General features: G+C 40.5%; 1 long non-coding RNA gene across 1 annotated transcript in view; it reads right to left on the reverse strand.

The window, feature by feature from the left end:
- Positions 1–20969, reverse strand: part of LOC138405236 (uncharacterized) — an 89639-nt gene that overhangs the window by 24116 nt on the left and 44554 nt on the right. Inside the window, exon 3 of the long non-coding RNA XR_011238914.1 lies at positions 19198–19472. This is a non-coding gene — a long non-coding RNA (uncharacterized lncRNA). The remainder of the gene's footprint in view (positions 1–19197; positions 19473–20969) is intronic.

Below are 20969 nucleotides of genomic sequence, written 5' to 3' on the forward strand. Positions count from 1 at the left end.
AATAAATTCTCATGAATATGAATGATTGAAAAAAACATATAATTAATAAGGCATTGACAAATAATATTGCATGTACATCATACATCAAGAATCCAAGTTCGAACGGGGTCTTTCTGTGTGGAGTTTGCTTGTTCGATAAATTGGCTGTACAGGTGCCAATGTGAGCGTAAATGGTTAACTGTCTTTGTATGGTGACCTTGTGATATGCTGGTGACCTGTCCATGGTGGACCCCGCCTCTGGCCCAATGTAGGCTGGGGTTGGCTCCAGCCCCCGCGTCACTAAAAGGTATGGTGGGATAGATGGATTACATGGACATGATTAAAGCTCATTTTCATAGATGTGTGTAGTTTTGGTATATGGTATTGTAGGAAGAAGAACACCACAAACTTTGGTTCTACTGTTGACTTATATTATTAAAAGTGTATGAAATAATCATAAAAAGAAATCTTGCAAGATAAACGCAATCTACAATTCACCTAAGGTGTCAGATGTTCTAACAATGGAGTAACAAAATGTTCAGCTCTATCTGCAATGCATTTTTAAATTCTTTGAAATGTATGGAGTTAAACACAGGCCCACCTACAGCTTACAACTCAGTGTCTCTCCTCAGATTGAAAGGCAGAGTCATTAGTCAGTGAATATTCAAGCTAAACCAGGTTATATATCTTTAAAAAACACATAAAACATCCCAAATAACAGCCCACGAATTAGACAACATTTGAAGTGAGTAAAATCAATGTCATTTTTGCTGTGGAAAAACAGCAAATTTATATAAAAACCATTATCGATGTACACAGAGGAAATCAGTTGTTGGGGATACACAAAACTAAGCTGGGCGAGAGCTGCTGATGTGGGCATTTATCAAATATTATTACTGCAACAACAAATTTCCTCATAACTGAAAACTGGGTTGGAGGCACTGAGGTAAACATACACGGCCGGCAAGGACTGTCACAGTGGGACATACTTATTGGAGGACTGAATGGAGCTTGCAAATCCCTGTTCAATCATAGTGGGCTCAGCATTTTATGCAAAAATATTGCAAAATTAAATGAATGTTTCATGTGGCTGTCGTATTAGCACGGTCCTGTTAGTAAATCAAGTCCCCATATTGATTCCTGGTAGTAAACATTGGTTAATAGGCTCAAGATATTCAATATTCATATTTTGCCCAAATAATTGAAATGTGTGGTTTTTTTAGATATTTATTTCCACCAGCCTGCCATCTTTGCCCATCTACCTTTTCCCCAAGAATAGTTTATGTCAGATAAATGATTGATTCACCATGTTCTAAAGTCATGTATTCTGTAAGTATAGTTACACCATTATTATCCACCATATGTCACCAGTTGGATGTTGACAGCAACAGGACGGCCACATTTAGCACACAAACCTGAAGTGCTGCTTTACGTAACTGTGGACTAAACTGAGTAATCACGCCGCAGAGTCATTAAACCGAAGTGCAACGAAGGGCCCTCACGCCAACCCTCCCCCTTCCTGAAAAACATTAGCACCACAATCTCCACCTCTGCTGCACAGGTCTGCCCATACCATCAGCTCAACTAGCCCACCCACTCACCCACTGTCCACCCACCCCACACCTCCCTGCACTTTTTGACCCCACTGACATCAGCTGTTTCCATGGCAGCACACAGTTAATTTCACGCAAACTGGATTGTTATAGGTTAATCTTTCGATCCTCATCATCTTCATCCTCACCGTCGTCATCTCCACCCTCATCAATATTGTCCTCTTCTCATATTTTTACACGTGGGCTTAAGAAGATACTCATCTCTTGTTGTTTTAGAGTGGCCACTTTATTATATGGGCTGATCTGAGAGCCTCTCTTGAACTGAGAAAATCATCACTGGAAATTGATGGTTGGGCATTTTTGTCCTTGATAATGGATGTTTCTCTGGTTGTTCAGCAGGGATCACCGAGGAGAGCTGTGAAGTTCCTGGTTGGTCCAGTGTCTATAAACGCAGCTGGTGGAGTTGCCAAAATAAATTGTCCTAAAATGACCATCCACGCATAAAACTTGAGTGGTTGTTAATGACATTACAAGCTGATATATTAAGTTTTTTGTTAATAATAAAAACATACAGCATCAACAAATCAATGATGAGTAATAATCAGTACTTTTTTTCCTCAAAAATGTGTTTTACTGTGCTTAACCTTTAACAAGTTCCACCATGACTTTCCCAGGTCTCCTGAGTAAAGCACATTGCCTTCTTCTGGACCTCTCTCTGCTCATAATCAGTGGCATTTAAAATAGATTTTTCAAGGCTGGGTCTGTGTCTCAAAGAAATCGTTCGACATTTTGGAAAAAGAATTGCCCCGTTTCCCAGAGATAAATCAAATTGTTCCATCTGTGCACAAGCAATAACAAAAACTTTGTGGCTGTAGAGGGAGTTAGAGTTAACAACAGCTGGGTGCAGGGACTTCTCGAGGACGTCACGGTGAGGTAGCCAGGCAACAGGCAGAGATGCTGCACTGAAGTACTGGGCGGATTCTTGTTTGTCAAGTTACTGCACATACTAAATCTCAAAGTGCCATTTTCACTTTTTATGTAATCAGAACAGAAAGAACAGCAAATAAGAAAAACTTGCTCTTATAATTGTTACAATTGTTGCAGAACCTGCAAATTAAAAGTCTTTTTTCAACTTTAAATGTAACTTCACACCCACAGCCAACACACACACACACACACACACACACACACATACACACACACACGGCTATGTGTGCGACAGTCGAGGGGCAGGAGAGGATTCACCATCTAGCATTCACATCTGAATGTGGCGGTTTAGGGATTTAGTCTCAACAGAGATTTGAACTGTTCCAGATTGCCACTCACGAGCGGTGGCTGGTGGCCACCCTTTGATAAGAGGCCGTTAATTTTTACACACATATATATATATACATATATATAAATGTCATGACATAGAGACATCCAAAATGAATGACACTATGTAAACATTGGCCCAGCAAGGTCCAAGATGGTTTGAAACAATGGCTGGTGTTTTGAGCCACATTGAACCCATAATTATAGATATATATAATATAAAAAAAAACAATAAATGCGACATTAAACATGAATCGCTTGAACAGTGTCTGTATGCATGTTTCTAAAACTTGAGAAAAAGCAAGGCTAGTGTTTTCATCCAGCACAGAGACTCATATCCATCTACACATTCAGCTTTGATAAAAAAATCCTAAATGTTGAGCTATTACTTTAAGAGGAAAAATATCTTTCTTTTTGACTCCCACATTAAGTAATTTTTTGGCCTCAAATGCATCAATAATCCCAGATTTTATGCTAAAGCTAAAACATTTGTAAAGAATATCAATTTACCACGCGCATCATCCACGTACAAAAAAATAAATAAAAGTGCATGTGCATTGACCACCCACAGCTCAGCACATCTTTGTTGCCTTATCAAACAATGTTGTATCTGTGTCAAGAGGAGTGGGCTGCAGATTACTCCATTGTTGTTTCTGTTCACCCACAGAACAATGAGTTCTCAATGAGGCTTGGCTATCACTGTTATAAATAAACCTAAAATAACAAGAGGCAACGGGCACTGTTTGATGAATCATGCTATTATGAGAGTTGGATTAAGGATAGTGGGAAGTGTTGCCAAAATATTTCAGGAGGAGGGTATTCAGAGTTTCTGTTTTCAGCATCCATCTGGTCAAAGATACTCTAATCTGTTAAAGAAACACTAAGTGAACGGCATCCAAAGCAAACACTCAAGTGACGTACTCGTGCAGCCGTGTAATTTTTGCGTCCACTGTCTATTGTCTTTTTATAGGCAGGATGTTATTAGCATACTCTGCTGTGCATGTGCGCAGGCCAGCTCTACGCAGGAGGCTTGTTTTGTTCATTTATTAATAATTTTATCATTCAGCTGTGTTTTTCCAGTGCCTCCCATGGCAACCAGCCGCAAAGTCTTGAGAGTCTGAGTCAATTGTAAGAGAAGGAAGGAGTGGTGGAAAAAAACCCAGCACAGCAGATGTTCTCTTGTGACTTTTGGCAGTATGAAGGCAGTCCATCTTCCCAGTCAATGGAGAGCCTCTCATCTCCTTGAAAAAAAAAAACTTACAGTCTGCCCACCAGCAGACACAAACCACATCTCCCAACCTACCAGCTGCTTGTAATGCAGACCCTGTGTGGGGTGCAGCGAGCAGCAGGCTCACTCTGGAGGCTTAATTCACATCTTAGCTCAGTTTCCACATCCTCTTACAATATATCTTATTTCCTCATGTCATATTTTCTAACACTCAGTTCACATTAGCATCCCACGTCACCCACTGTTGCAGGACTTCATCTGTTTATTCCAGTGGTTTAGTGAATGTCTTCTTCTGTGGAAAATCTGAGCCTGGGAGCATTGTTTCTCCACCAAGACCTGCAGGTATAATTCCTCTCACTGAAATCAGTATGTATCCTCTATATGCACAAAGATGGATGGATGGATGCATGACTGACGTGTGTTGGAAAGTCAATCAAAATGTAATTTGAAAAAGAAGTAAATTTGTTTTTAAACAACATTCCAGCATTACAAAGTCATTGGGTAAGATACCGAACCCCAAATAGCCTCTGGTGACTACGCCGTGTGAATAGATGACTTATACTGTAAAGGGCTTTGAGTGGTCAATAATACTGAAAAAGCACTATTCTTTTACCATTCATAGGGTTGGGTACCATGAAAGCAGTCTCAAGTGTAGTTTCATACACTGTTTGCAGTATTTGTACTGCAAAATAAAAGGTGGCTACACATCTAACCTGGTGAAACCGCTGGTTAAACAGGAAATATATATCTCAAGGCTGAACAGTGTACCATCAACAGCTTCATCAACATCATCTTCAGGTGATCAGTTCTCCAGGTGGGCACGTTATGGCAGGAGAAAATGTCCTTGTTCACTGTTGGTTAGCTACTACTTTTGTTAGCAGGGATTTCTTCTCTCTGTTTAAAGGGGCAAATTTAACGTGCATAGCGCCATCAACTGAAATACAATTTTCTGGTATTACAGAGAGAGCAGTAAAAAAATACCGTCAGGTACCAATAACCAAATTCCAGGTACTGGAACTGTTAGAATCGATTCAAATGTGAAGGATATCCAACCCTATCCATTAACATGCAATATGACCACAAACAGACACAAAATTATCGCAAAAGACACTAATGTTTTCAAAGATGCAGAAAAAATCAGATACAAAACAAACGAAAGATATGCAAGAGAAAAAAATATATTCAACCAATCAGACTGGGTGTCTTACTCTTGTGTGAGAGGGGAGGTGGGGGCCGTTTAAATGTCTGTGCTCAGGGGCTTGTTGTTTTATAAACCATCCATGCTTGGAGGGGTCTGCTAACATTTAGCCACTGATGCACATCAGAGCTCTCACAGGTAGCAGGGGCTCCCCTGTCGAAAAGAGAATCTCCCAGTGGAGTGTCTGTTGGCACTTGTGCCCTTAGGTCCAATCTTGGAGGACCAACAGGGGGAGAATCGCTGTAGGATACCCACAGGGGGTGCTTGTCTTCAGGTACGAAGACACAGTGTGACTGCCATTTATGTGTTTGCACATCTTGGTATAGGTCGCTGGCATTTCACCTGCAGGGTTGAAAGTGACAGCACTGATGTCAACAGATGTCTGTGCCACTGAGTAAAAATGTAACATCAGCTGATTTACTGCAAGAGGCCATGCAGGAGTCACAAAAATATGCTGTACTGAAATTATACATCGCACTCAAAGGTCAAAGCAGAGTGGGCGGCTTGTGCAGTGATGCAGGTTAGTGCGGTGCTGTGTGACTCAGATATAATCATTGTTGTTGTTTTGCTCTGGTTTAACTCAGCCTCTGCTTCCCTTGTTAATATTCATTTTATGTTAAATATTTTACTATTTTCTTATCAACAAACCATGTGTTTCTGAGCTGGAGTTTTGCTGCAACTAATGCTCAAATCCCTATCTTCTGCCAACGACTCTGGCACTGTCTCAACAATAACACAACAATTTACCCATTAGTCTTAGGTATTAAAAAAGGCAGGGTGCTTATTTTTTCTACTTCAGATCCGGAGCTCCTTGTGTTTACCTCATTAAAAATGCCTGTGATTTAAAATTTAACAGCTTTAAGGTTATTATTTCTGAGAGTTGGATGGGAAGATAAAAGAGTTAAGATTATCCTTTATGGTTTGCTGTATCTGCACAGCATGTCTCCAGCTCAAATGAATTGTGTTTATGCAGAAGTGAAACAAGCTTCGAAGAGGAAGTTGAACATTATTCCATTAACACATTTCAAAATGTGATGATTACAGAAACAAAAGCAGAACAATGTGCACAATCCTGCATCAAGTGCAACCGTACTCTTTTTCTTCAGTTCTTCCATTCTTTGCTTCTGTGATAGTCCAAGCAAAAAAAAGAAAGAAAAGAAAATGCTCATGTGCACTGGCATTAAAATTTCATGGTGATCATCTGGGTTTCATGTGCTGGCTGTATACGGTCTAAATGAAAAAAAGCGCTGGTTAAATGTTCACGCCAGCATGTTTCCAGTGTGCTGTCATATTCTGCATCTGTCAACAGTTGAGCAATGCTACACAAATGGTGATTCATCAGAGTAAACACATAAGACTTGAGCTGTAACAAAAAAAGTGTTTGGAGCTCCCCCCCAAAAACCACCAGTCATTGGGCAGCTGGATCACCTGAGGGATAAACAGTACACGTGGCCAGAGGGCACAGAGGACAAGAAAGAAACAAGAAGTCAACAGGGTCAAAACATCAGCAGAAAATTTGGTGAATCTTTGAAAACTGCATTTGTTATATGGCTTAATAGTAGATTCTGCCGAGAGCCAAGTGATGCTGTATGTTGCTGTTGCATGTACGGCTCATGGCAGAAACAGATAAAGTGAAACAATAGAGAGATACACTGGATGATGGATGATGTTTCCCTGAGGTAAATGTGATAACAACCTGCATCTAGCTTGCACATGTTGACATCCTGAGGTTAATCTCTGAGCTAAAAACAAGCAGATACAGGCTCTTTCTCCGGCTGTGTTTCATCCTTTCATTAATCAGATCATGAATATACTATTTGACAGGGCTGGGCGATATGACTTCAATTCAAAATCACAATTATTTCAAACTTACCTCGATTATGATTAATTAATGATTATGCCCTTATAGTTCTCTGACAATCAAGTTCATATTTATATTTCTACTTTAATGATACATTTTATTACATTATAATGTGAAGTTAACGTTGTTATATTAAGCACATTGCAGTGTGCCCCCCTCAGCAGATTGGGATCTGACCCCCCCTGCAAAAAAACCCTCCATAAGACTCTGCTCCTCTGCTCTTTTCTAATCACTCACACGTAGAACTGATCTTTTATAATAACCTGCTGAATTTATATTTATGTCTTCATGAATAAAGGGGCCATTGGTTCTTCTGCAACGTGTGTGTGTGTATCTGCTCGTCTTTGTCACTCTTCACACAAACTGACAATCACATTTCATTATTAAACAATGATGTTGGATCATGAATCCAGATCGTTCCAGTCGCTTTAACCCTGATGCCAACCTGTGCACATTTCACAAGTATTGTTGTGTACTTTTGAGTTTGAGTACTGTACGTGTCCTAGTACTTCTGATTAGTGTTAGTGTTTACTGTTCACATGTAACGTGAGCGTGAGCCAGCAAGAGAGGGTGCAGGGAAGAAAGAATTAACCGACATCAGCAAAATTAAGACCGTGAGAGGTTATACATTTTAGTTTCGATACATTTCCCTCAGACATTTATCCATCTAAAGAGCGTAAATTCAGTACAAGGCCAGCTGAAATGTCATTAAAGAAAAATGCTCGAGCTGCCAGGCTTAATGGGATAAAGAAGTCAATAATTGTATTCGGCGTGAGAGCAGGAAATGTGATGACTTTATGACAAAACACTCAGATAAAACTATTAGTACAGATGATGAAAGGCAATGAATCCTCAGAGGGAGAAGACAATATGTACTATGTTAAGATGTAGAAGAAAAAGAAGAACTACTACAAGAAGACCCACCAGCAATAACAACAACCATTTGGTCATATATTTTTCTTGACCCACATTGATCTGACATACACGGTGGAGAGAGAGCTGAAACGTTACCACACTGCAGTTAGCCATAATGCCCACTTCATCGGGCTACTTGCTATTTGACTTTTGCTCAAACTCTGAGGCAAATGAAATGATTAATTTAAGAATCATGTTTACGTGGACAGCTGCTAGAGGCTGGCCCACCTGACCATGAGGCTTTTTAGTGAGAGTCGTTTTTTCTCTGAATCTCAGCAGAAGTGATTAGTGCAAACAGTAAGCACATGATGAAATATACCAGATTTTTACTTTAACAGATTTTTCAAAATGATGCCTATTTGCACAGAGGTTGAAATAAATGTGAGGGCCAGGGTGGTCAAAGTAATTCTATGGAGGTTATGGTCGGTCAGACATGCGACCATTGGAAATCAAAAGATCTGATCTGAACAGTAACACTAGAAGGCAGAGAGAAATCCAATCAGTCATAAAGAGAGGGGAGATGATATGTCATTTAAATCTAGGGCATAACTGTGGACATTTTTCAACAGGAAGTTATTAATTATGTTGCACTTGGTTATTCAACAGAAAGTTGTCACAAATAATTGAGCTACAAATGAAAAACCAGAATTAAGGAGAAAAACTCAGTGCCTGGCTCACCAATACATGTGCTCCACCAATCAGACTAAGCTGTCAATCATGATGTTTAAATAATAGCCCAACTCATTGAAACCAAACTTAGAAGAAATACATCAGTGTGATAAGAACTACCTAAAATGAAAGAACTGTTCGGCATGTTCTTTTTCACTTCTTAGTTTGGTCAATATCCCATTCACTAACACGGAGGAAGTAGGATTTATGAGCTATATTCCATCCAGCCACCAGGTGAAAATGGAGATGCTTTGGCTTCCTATTTGGGAGCTGATATGTTGTTGTTTTTTATAACAGTCGATACAGCTGGAACGCTTCACTTTTAGTTTGGAGATATAGAAGCTGTGTCGGCAGAAGAAAGTATAGAGTTCCTTGTCAGTGTCAGACTCGACAATGGTTGCAGTGATCATCTGAGGATTCAGTGGTCCAGTGGAGCACAGAAAAACAATCCGGTAGAAGAATATGAAAGAAAACCCAGTTTGAGGGCACTGTGTTCTGTCAGAATCAGCTCTGGGTCCATTGCAGGAAGTATAGTAAAGTTTTTATATGTTCACTTCTCCGATCTTGTCCATTGCTTGTCGTCATAATGGAAGTATCTATCATCATTTTCACGATGACTTAACCATTACTTTTTCCTGAAACTGTGTTTTCCTGTGGAGCCACTATACTTCTGCTGAGCTGTTCATCCATCTTTGTTTGTGGGTTCACAGTTTTTAACTCTCCATATACTTGCTCGCTGCCAGATCTTGGCCTGAAGGGTTTCTGTATTCTGGAGCAGCAGCTCACCAAGACATTTGGCTGGAGGGAGTTTTGTGTTTTACTGCACAATTTTTCATGACAGATAAATATGCCGAACTTCTGCGGGACTAGCAATCGATGAGAATGCACAGTGGGTAGGTCAGGTTTGATCGTACTCATATGTATTCACCAGATTAAATCAAGGAACGCATTCTCTTCTCCATTCCCCAGTTTATAGTTTGTTTTGACTGGATGATTGTATGTCAAGGATTAATCTGATTTATCAAGAGTACATTTTAAATATACATTCCTTTACTCCTTACCCATACAGCAAGGAAAGATACATGAGAAAATCATTGAGTATTTATGTGTGTGTCAGTGTGTGCATGTGTGTCCATTTGGCCTGGGAGACCCGTGGGATGTAATCGCCCTTCTTCATGCCTACATCCAAGCTCAATGTGCTGGAGATTAACAGGCCAATAAAGGTTTATTAATGGCATAGTGGCACTTTACCTCAGCATGCCTGACTGTTATGGGAAGATTTGTATTTATAGATAGAAAATCCATTATGAGCAGGCATTGTTGTACAGATAGTGGCAAAATGAAAGATGCTTGTCCCCTCTCTCCGATATCTATAGGAGTACAATGCAGCGTCACTGCCTGTTTCTTCTATCACGGTCGATGTGTGTGACGATCAGCAATCGAGCTATATCCGAATTCTACCTCAAGGGGATGTGTTTGTGAAATTGGATTTAGTCTGTTATTTGATACATTATTTTCAGCACAATTTGCTCGCACACTGATTCTACTTAGAGGCATATTGAATTTGTTAAAGTGTGAAATATGTGTTTGCGTGACAAGGTCAGCACTTCCCAGAACAAGCAGTGCGAGCTGAAATCCATCCAGAACAATCTGCGTGCACATATTTCTGTGTGTTTCCATCTGTAACTGCTCTCTAATGAGACTCATCAGGGACTGCAGGATGCTGGAGAAGAGACAAGGTGATACAACGAGGGCTGATAATCTCTCTCTCTTTCTCTGTAGGAATCATTCTGGGCACTCACTCCTCACAACATGTAACCAGCGTTCTCCCATCACTGACATGGTTGGAGCGGGGAGGTGGGGGTTGCTACCTTTTTCTGCTCACTTGAAGATGATGGTGGTTAAATTGCTGATCCAGTCTTCTCCAGTGGCTGTGACCCACAGTATACATCTCACTGAAATATTCATGACTACTCCTGGAAGTAAAAATTCCTGTTTTTTTGCACAGGAGCATCATTAAATCAGGAAGTGACAAAGGGGTTAAGTGTGCTTCGGCAATGCTCTCTGAGTCTGAGTGTGTGTGTGTGTGTGTGTGTGTGTTGGGGGGAGGGGGGGCGACTTTTCAGATGAACATCATTTCTCTCTCTCTCTGGAGCTGCTGGTAATCAAGAGCAGAGGTATTTCCCTCTCCTGAGGTCAGTTCCTCTGCTCCCTGTTTCCCTTTCACCAGTAACCCCCCCCCCCCACACCCACACACGAACGCACGCGCACACAATAATAATTGCTGCTCCCCTTGCTGTATATGGATCCCACAGAGGAATAGTGTTCTAATGTGGCTGAAAAACACCAGCATCTCAGAGTGAAATCTTTAAACGTCAGGGAAATGTATATTTTTTGCCATCATTACTCTCTAACTTCTGAACAGACGTCTTGAAAGGTCTCTTTTATGATCGAAAGCATCATCGTGCATTTTTATTACAAAATCCATGGAAGGCTTCCAATAAGGAACCAGAGGGTGAAATGACGGCCATGTGTAAGCGCACTGCTTACACTTGTGCTCCCTCTGCAACCCCATCCCCCACCCACCCATCTAGCCACCCACCCACTGCCACCAGCTCTTACACAGAAAGACATGTACACTACATCTCCCCTCTCTCTCTCTATTGCATAAGTGCAGGGACCAATTGGAAAAAATATGTGACACAGTTCAAACACATTTTATAAAAGGGGGCACAAGATGTCTTAGCAGCTAAACTCCATGTGTAGCTGGAAGAAGTGTGTGAGGTGTTTGGAACTGATCCCTGTGCACAGACACATACATGCTGGAGCGGACTGATTGTTTTCACCGTTATCTTGTTGTGTTGTTTGCGTCTGCATGCGCAATGGATAATACTGTATTATTATGAGAATGCAGATGTGATGTGCAGCGAACAGCAGTTGAACGTTGAACCTTTTCCTGTCTCCGTTTTCTCGTACTCTACATTAACTGCAACAATTTTTGTATCTGTCTCAACATGTTACATAAACATTCACTGCAGGTACAAAGATATAAAGAGAAACACATCAAAGTTATGGTTGAGAGCATTATGCAACTAGGTTGCCTAGTCGCACAAGCCTATCAAGATGCTGGATCCTTTTCTCCAGGTTGCCATGGTTGCTTCAATAAAATTGCGTCATCAAATCTGCGGCCATTGCTTCTAATTGTTGACGCTGACGATTAAGCTCTAACTCTGGTATATACTGTGACTGTATAATTTGTTTTGGTTATGAGAGCTATGCTGCTTTTTTGTTCAAATTTACCCTGAGCCTGATACATAAGTACTTTTTCAGAAGTATATTTGCACTCTAAAAAGCTACAATGATTTATCCTCATCTTTCTCTGTTGCTCTTATCATTCATCTCACTTAAGTGTCAGTCACTCTAACTCAGCCCGATCTATTGTGACACTTTAGTGCAGCACATCAGCAGCAGCACCTTGATATGAACGCTGTGTACACCAGACACGATTTTGATTCTCAAAGACATCATCTCCCTCCACCTGAATAAACCATTATTGTGCCAATCCAACGTCCAAATTGCACAAAGCGGTAATCGAGTTGCAGTCACCAGTCCATGACTTATTAAATAGGTGCTTTTCATCCCCCCCGCTGATATAGAGTGTATCCAATAATGTTGTCATGGAAACCATTTGTCTGTGAACCGCACCTCTGTTGGTGAGTCGGCCACATGAATAAAAAAGTACAGCTGAAAGCTCAGTTAATCTATAAATGAAGATTAAAAATGTATTCCTTTCTTTTCAAAGTATATATTTTGGTTGAGAATGTGTTTTATTTTATGGTCGTGCCGAGCAACACCCTCGCCTCTTGAATTGACAGTATCTTATTCCTTGTCCTATGATCAGTATGATTCTACTTTAATTAATATTTCTGTAATCCAGCTCAAATTAAATCTTATGTGAACATAGAATTTGTAAGCTGTTAATATTTTCTAAAGAATGCTTTGCACCTCTATTTGGCAGAAGAGGTGCGTAGGAGAGAGACGAGTAGATGAAAAGCTGTAAAAAAGCTTGGGTTCGGTACTAGACCTTCATCACTCAAGCCAAGTACCGAACTGACGCAGCAAATCACTGTTTGCAAGTTGGACAGTGTGTGGGATCTTTTTTCCCCAGTTTTTGATAAACTCTTAATATTTAACATGAGCTCTGACCTCATCACCTTCTCATAAGGAAACCTCAAGCTCAGCTCAGCGGGGATTTGGGTTTGACAACAAAAATCTCCCCCCAGAGAGAAGAAGACTCAGAGCCTGCGGGTGGATGTGAGGGTGGAGGTGTGGCTGATGAAATGCTTTACAAATAGCTGTGGTGGGGGTAGTAGTGGCAGCATCGATTTCAGATACATGCATTTTTACAAAGGAGGCGGCGCTTCTTAGTCCCTGTGGAATCCACAAATAAGCCTCGTTCAAGCCCTTTAGCTATAAGCCACACTGTTGCAGTCTTCAACCACACTTTACAGTATTACAGGACCATTAGTGAAGAGCAGCAACCAAAAACGCTAAAGGTTTCTGGTTAATCTGTACAGTTACTAAAAGCAATATATGATAACTTTAACCAACCCCGATCCAGATTTTTGATTTATCTGTTTGGATCTTTTGTTGGATTCTTTGTATTCAAGGACTTTTACCTTGTTCTTTTCCTTGTGTTTGGTTTTTGGATTTGTGTGTCTGTTGTTCGCCTACTTGATTTGAGTTGTTACCTTTGTATCTTTGACTCTGTTATCTTTCTTTATCCCTCATGTTGTCTTTTTAGTGTTTTATGCTTAACTTTACTTCCTGTTTAACCTGTACCTCATTATTTGTCACTTCACGTCCTGTTGTTTCCTGCTTCCTTGAACTCTGTGTTCTCTTTTGTTCATTGCTAGTTACTTTCAATGTGTGAATTCCTGTTGTTATTTTTGCAGGTTTTCTTTGCTGACCTTTCTTTTGTGCAAACCTTCACCTGAATATACTGCCTACCTGTACATATATCTTTAAGCCATATACAACACTTTGTTTGATCAAGTCCTCAGGTGCATCTGCACTCACCTGTCCTCAATAGTTCCGCTATGAGCATACTGTCAATGAATGTGACCTTGAACAGTTCTGCATGACCTTAAAGAAGGATGGTGGAGTCTATTGTGTCTGAAGCCTTTACTAGATGAGTAAGTGGAAATGAATATGATTTAATATGCAACACAACATGGATATATACAATTCTGCTTTTGGCATTAAAGAATATTGTCCACTTACTCTCTTGCACATAAGCGGATTACAACAGTGTTGGCATCCTCTCGATCCATGATCTCAGTCTGACAGATGGACGTGAGGAGCCTGGCACCAGACTCTCCTGGTGACTTATACATTAACTCAGCATAACTGCAGTAGAGAACTAGACTGGACTCTCCACAATATCGCTCTTTTCCTTTTGCAGAAGGTAATAAGAGAGTACCAAGTTTAATTATTGACATACATGTCAGATAACGCAGCACCATTCCCTGGAAAGAATTATTTTAGTAACTGTATTTTGTCAACAAACAATAAACTTCTCTGAGATGCAATCCCTGTCATGTTTATTGCAAACTAAAGCTACTCTCACATGCCTTCTCTCTCTCTGTCTGACACAAACACACTCTCTCAGATACCCTCACAGCTGGAGACATATACATACGTCTTCTGACGATGTCCTTGAAACACCATTGTTAGTAATTGATGAAACCAAGTGTAGAACAATACCCTGTCTTTGTATGACCCTGAATGTTATGACAGATTTTTTTGTCTCACTGTCAAACAATGAGATTTTTTTTTTTTCTTAAACTTGTTTTTTGTTGTCGCTTCATTGTCAGAATTTGAACAGTGTCTGCAGGAAGCCTGAGGATGAGGCGTGTTTACAGGTGAATGCTGAACAATGAGGCTGCTGCAGAGTCCACACAAACCTGGCCTCAACCAAACATTCTACCAAACCATGTGTAAATGGACCTCAGCATACAGTACATGTATGAAGACTGTGGGAAGGAAGAATTGTGTCCTAGGTTGGCATGATGTGGGAATATGCATATCTCAAGATACTATGCATATATAGAGAGGTCACACTAGACATGCACTGAACTCCTGATAATTTTAGGAGATTATCGAGATGGGGCTTTAGGTGAGAATACAATCTGACTTGCTGCGGACATAGTAAAAAGTCTGGATAGTGTCAGAGTGAGCCCTGTGGTCACGTTGATGACCTTTCTAGCCCCAGACACAAAATTGAAAAGTTAATCTAAAACAGTACAAATATCTCAGGATGAATAAGAGTTGCCATCCTAACAGAAGACGCCAACACAGATGAGAATGTGGTAAAACAACAAGATTGGAGATCTTTTTAAGGGTGGGCACCAGTGTTGATGTGCCATAAACAAAAACATGTGAACACTGCAGCAGAATTCATGTTATGTCCTGCTCCCTGTACTCAACCAAGACACCACTTCCCAACACTCTATAGATTTTTCTTGGTGTGAACGTATCAAACTCAAAAACTCTCCCGCTGTGTTCTTCATATGTGAAGTCCGGAGAATGTCCAGACCCAATTGACTGGACATATTCTGGAGTTCATGTCTGAAATCGACTAGAGATTCACATAAGAGCTGCACAAAGCTCAACATATGCCGTTCTAACTGTGATTGAACAGTTTCAACTTGAAAAACATGAAGAGGTTCAGTATGTACAGTTATTCCCACAGTTATTATCTGTTGTGTTAATAAGTTCAAGTTTTTTTTAAGTGTAAATGGAGTGAGTGCAACTATTTCTCTCATTGTAATCTGATGTATACCAAAATGAAAGGAAACTAAAACTATTTATCTTTTTATTTTTGAGAGGAGGAAATCACTCTCATGTTTGTGCTGTAAATATGAAGCTACAGCTCTCTGCAACTTAGCTTAGCACACAGAGCAGAAAAAGAGAGAAACAGTTAGGCCAAATATCTATTCTCAGTCATCCAATAATGGTGTCCTCTAGAGCTGCACATGTGAACAGTCAGCTGGACTTGTGTTTCCGTAAGATGTGTCACCTCTCATCCAACAGGCTTCAACAGCTCTATCTGACTAATGGGAGGTTTCAGGTATTTAACCTCTGTGGGTCTTTACATGTATGGGTAAGGGTTGTATATCTTTAGAGTTGTTGTATTAAACATGCAAGTCGTTGAACCTCCAGCCAACTGGTGGGTAGTTGGGGTCTCCTGAGTCAAGTTGTGAAAGGCACCTCATTAGACCAGATGTGGAAACAAAATCCACCAGAACCTCAAAAACTCACAAATGAACATGTCACATTTGTTTAATTCATTAAAAAAATTGTAAACCTGATATATTTTGAAAACACAGAGCCACCTCTCAGGGGTGGGACACAGTCATGCTTCTCGTCTAACTCTTTTTGAGAAGAGAGTGAGTGTTTTCTACAAAATGTCAAACTATTCATTTAAGTATTCAGATTGATTGGCAGTGTTTATTAACAATATTTGCATAGCTTTTCCAGCCTTTCTCTGTGTTGCCGAAGTTGCTGAAGAAAATCTGCAGAGCTTTATCAACACAGTGACCACGGGCATTCATTCATATTATCAAAAATAAGCCCTCAAAGCCGAGGACAAAAATGAGCTTACTGTGTTATTTCAGGGGAGCCAGAAATAGCAAGGAGAATCTTGGCAAGTACTCATATTCAGCACCTGCCATAAATAAACAGACATGAAGACGTTTGAGTGTTGAATAGCTCTCCCACTTGGCTGCATGCCTGCATTGAAACACTTTTGGAGCTTTGGCACTTAAATGTTCAACACAAACACACTCACCGTCATCAGGGTAATCAGCTTTACAGGAGAGGAATAGCAATACTCTCTTTGATCAGAATTTCATTTTAGAAATATAAATAAACTCAATATCTTGTCACAACCTAATAATAGTTTTTTACACATTCATAGAGAAATTCTTTGCCAAGATAAATTTGAAAATTAGACATACTGATATGCAGGGATTTGGTCAGTGCTCAGGGATAGTTAAGGGTTGGCATAACTCCTCCATTTATGTTTTTACCTCAATTTAAGACAGAGCTAGACTGAACATTTAAATAAATATAAATACATAGCAAATAAATACAGTTAAATATACTCTATGATGGCAGCGAGTTCCCAGCTGAAATGTGTATAAAATCTGATTCTACACATACAAACTGTAGCCTCTCAGTTGTTCTAATTTTAATTTTAATTTCACCACTGGTAACTAAAAACAACACCACACCTCCCGCTCAGAATGAAGTGGATGAATATGGGCTGTAAAGAGGCCTCTGAGTACTGTGCTGGGCTGTAATGGGGAAACATTCATCTTTTCTCCGAATAGATGTGACTTGCTATAACAAAGACTCGACCACAGATATTCGAGTAACCATGAAAAGAGACGGACAAGAGAGGGAGAGAGACAAGAGGACAAGATACAGGACGAAAAAACTACTGGTGTGTATCTAAATGGCAAAACTGAGCAGTGAGAGAGAATCATAATGTGTGATTGTCTGTGAAAAACACACATTATGATTCTCACAGAAGTATGTGCAGCTATCCATGTTAGGGCACTGCATTGACTCCCATTTATTGTGGACAGCCTAAAAAAGCCTTATCTCTTACCATGACCAGTTTGTGTCTAACCCAAACATTAGTCTAACCACAAATCACATTTTACCCCTATAACCCATGCGGTGGAATGGTCCTTAAGCGTTTATGCTGGAAAGTGTCCTAATGAAAATGAGTGCAGACACTCCCAACCACCACCCACCCACACCCATACCCACACCCAAACACACAAACTTCTATCTTGAGGACTGAAGACTCCAATTAGCATATGAGTTTTTGAACTTTATTTTCTGCATTATTGGTCCACCTGCACAAACAGTCCTCACTTTCCCAAGGTCCGTTAGGGCTTACAGTTGCTTCTTCAAACTATTTAGAAACTTTTTAAAAAACTTGATATATGCTGTATTTGTAGCATGAAATTAATGACGTCATAAAAATTAACCTTACATCACTAGTGATGCCTCCAGCTTTGACCTTTAAAAGTGGCGGTTAAGTGTTGGCAGCAGCCCCTCAGCAGGGGTGATATCAAATCATGCTGTGCCCTTCATGGTTTCACGTCTCCTGGCTGGGCCCCTCTGGAAAAGCTTTCGGAGATGCTATCATGAAACAGTTTACTGCCAGAGGATCCATCCATTCATGGACAGCCATGGAAGGAATATAACCGTATTACAGCAATTACACCAGTGTACTGGCACATTTCAGTAATGAGGAACAATAAAAGGTTGACGTTTATTACTCCTAAAGGCTTTTCAAAATCTTGGTATTGTGCTGCTGCTGCTAGGGAGTAGAAAATGCTATCTAGCTGGTGACTGATTGTAAAATCATCTTTTCCCCATCATCTCCGCAATATGTTCACAAACACTGAAAAATAACCCCTCTGATCACCCGTTGCTATAGCAACTCGAGCTTGAGTGCTGTGATGCTACAAGGCCATGTATGCCGTTGTGATATCAGCCGTTTGCAGTGAAACAGCACAGTCTGTGTCCAAAAGTACTCGGCACGGTATAAAAAAAGCATTGGGAAGGAAAACAACCAAGAAAAACTTTTGAGGAGAAAGAAAAGAATAAACATCATGTATAAACCATGTGAAGGATGTCAGTGTGTCTGCAATACTGACATAAGAACATCTAGTGGATAAAGACAAAGCTTTACACACCCCGTGCTTGGACGGAGGGGAGGTTAAATAAAAACTACAGACAAAACACAGACATATCTCAAAATAGTGAAGGCTGTTGTCATTTCATTTATAAGAAACTCACAAAGTCACACCACCAGTGGAATCAGAAACTGGACTCAGTCATTATCAGCCACAGAGAAAGAAGTGAGCAGTGAAATTTCAGGTGCTCCTCAGCACATTTGAAACTCCAGCATAATAAGGAACCGTGGCTCTGCCCTGAAGAACATGACAACCTGGTGACAGATCCCCAGCTGTCTCCTCTGTCCTACTGTTGAGATGTAACAGCTGAGTCTACAATCTACATTGACTCCTGCTCCGCTTCATTTCATCACTGATACAGTCGTGACAAGAGACGGAGCGACCCTCTGTGACTAACAAACACGTCAGACGCAGCTCTGAGCGAACAATCTACTGTATGTTAAGATGTCTTATTTCACACAGCTCTGCTGTATATTCAGACCTGACTTGTGGACAGGCTGCTCTGACAGGTACGTTTATTGCTTTGTTGGAATGTATGACCATTGTTCTGATTTATGCAAATAAACCAAAAATAAACTAAAATCCTTGGAAGATCTCTTGAAACATGTGTCCTCAGCAGCAACTTTTGACAACAACTCTATGGTTTAAGATTCAGGATATAAGCGTAATGAACATGATTCATAATTCTGAAAACGACTGACCCATGCTGTACTGTGATGCTCCTCCACCTCTCCACCATAAGAGTGCTCCATATACGGCAGAAGAACCGTGGTCCCAGCTGGCAAGAGCTGTAAATGGCCAGTATGGCAGCTTGGCTTCTCTTTACAGTTGCAGATGGCACCCAGCGACACAAGGGTCATCGTCCCGTCTACACCCCGCCAGAAATCCTCCTCCTGGCTTGGAGGCTCCATCTTCAGCTGCCTCAGCAGATTTCAGCACATGTGGGTGAAGAGGCAGTGTCGTATGGAGGAGGGATCTGGAGGTCATAGAACAGAGATTTTGAGCTGTTATATGCTTTACAAGAATACAGTTTGAAAATAAAGAATTAGCAACCTATAATGTGTTAAGGAGTAAATGTGTATCTCCTGCTCCTGCTCTTTAGACGTTTGATTCCTTCATCGTGAACATATGTGGTGCATCGTACAGTTTCTGTCACATTGAAGGCAAACCATCTGTTCTCTGATGATCCAGTGTCTCGATCCAAAAGAGTCCAGTTTTCAGTTCATCTAGTGTTGTATGTTTCCCCTTATATGTCATTTGTAATATGTGTGGACAACTGGACCAGAGGGTTTGGATAAATCTAATAAATTAAGCAATTGAGCATGAGCTCATCTCTAACACCACCATCCACAAAGGCCTGCAGATGCTTGATAGATATATAAAATGGAATTTAGCCACTCAAGTTTTATTGAGCGTCCTTGTTTTCTGGAGGAGATGCTGTTGAATGTTTGAACCATTTTTTTCATCAGACAGTTTTCAGCCATAAAATACCATGAAACAGCAGGCCAACATGTCTGTCACAGAGCTCTCTTCTGGATGTATGCCTGTCAGGCCACAGTCAGGGTGAACAGACTGTGATCTCAGTGTGTATCATCGCTGAAAAGCATCATGGCGGCTGTCAAGAAAAGTCAGAAAATGTGTAATGTTGCGCTTTCCAAGAAATGTTTTAATATTTTTGTCTTTTGTTGAAGTAATAGACAAGGCACTGTCTTTTTCTAGGGATGAGCTTACAGTGATGTGAAAGTTCAATCTCAAGCATCATTACAGTAGGAAACATGTAACTTAACTGGATAAGAATGTGTACCCCTAACCCTAGTGTCAGTTTGTCTATTTTTTTTCATTGTCCTGTGATGAAACAACATAACAGTCATAATAACTTGCAGAACTTGCCAAGGGCGGGGCCAGATCAAGATTGTTTGAGTGAGTTGCTTTGGCTGAAACCAGCTGAGTATACATATATTATATTTAGAGAAGCTACTATACATATGTTCAATAATTCTGTATGGCCCATGATGGGAAAAATACATTTTAGAAACTGATATCCCGAAAGACAGATAACCAAAATTATTTGCATGGTGACTGGTATACCAGCAGTCTCAAATGAAAAACAAATTTAAGTCAAATGGACCAACAGAGAAAATAAGTAGGTCAGTGTTGTGAGGGAACTTTTGACCATCCTCACACATTACAATCTTAAGAGCCCCATTAGGAGACCAGAGCCTGTCTCATCCCACTACACTGCTCTGTTAACGTTGATATATTGTTCCACCTTCTGGTCTCCTTGATGCATCAAGTCTACATTAAACTCTTAGACAGACGTCATCAGCTGCTGCCTGAGGTCTCCTTTCACCAGCTTCTAGAAAACCATCTCAAGTGTGATCTGTAAACAGACTGAAAACCAATTGTTCAGTGATGGTTGTCCCTCTGAAAGATTCTTCCATGACAACACAGGATCACAGGAGCTGAGCCACAG

Source organism: Paralichthys olivaceus, chromosome 2 (assembly GCF_024713975.1).
Source record: "Paralichthys olivaceus isolate ysfri-2021 chromosome 2, ASM2471397v2, whole genome shotgun sequence".
NCBI lineage: Eukaryota > Metazoa > Chordata > Actinopteri > Pleuronectiformes > Paralichthyidae > Paralichthys > Paralichthys olivaceus.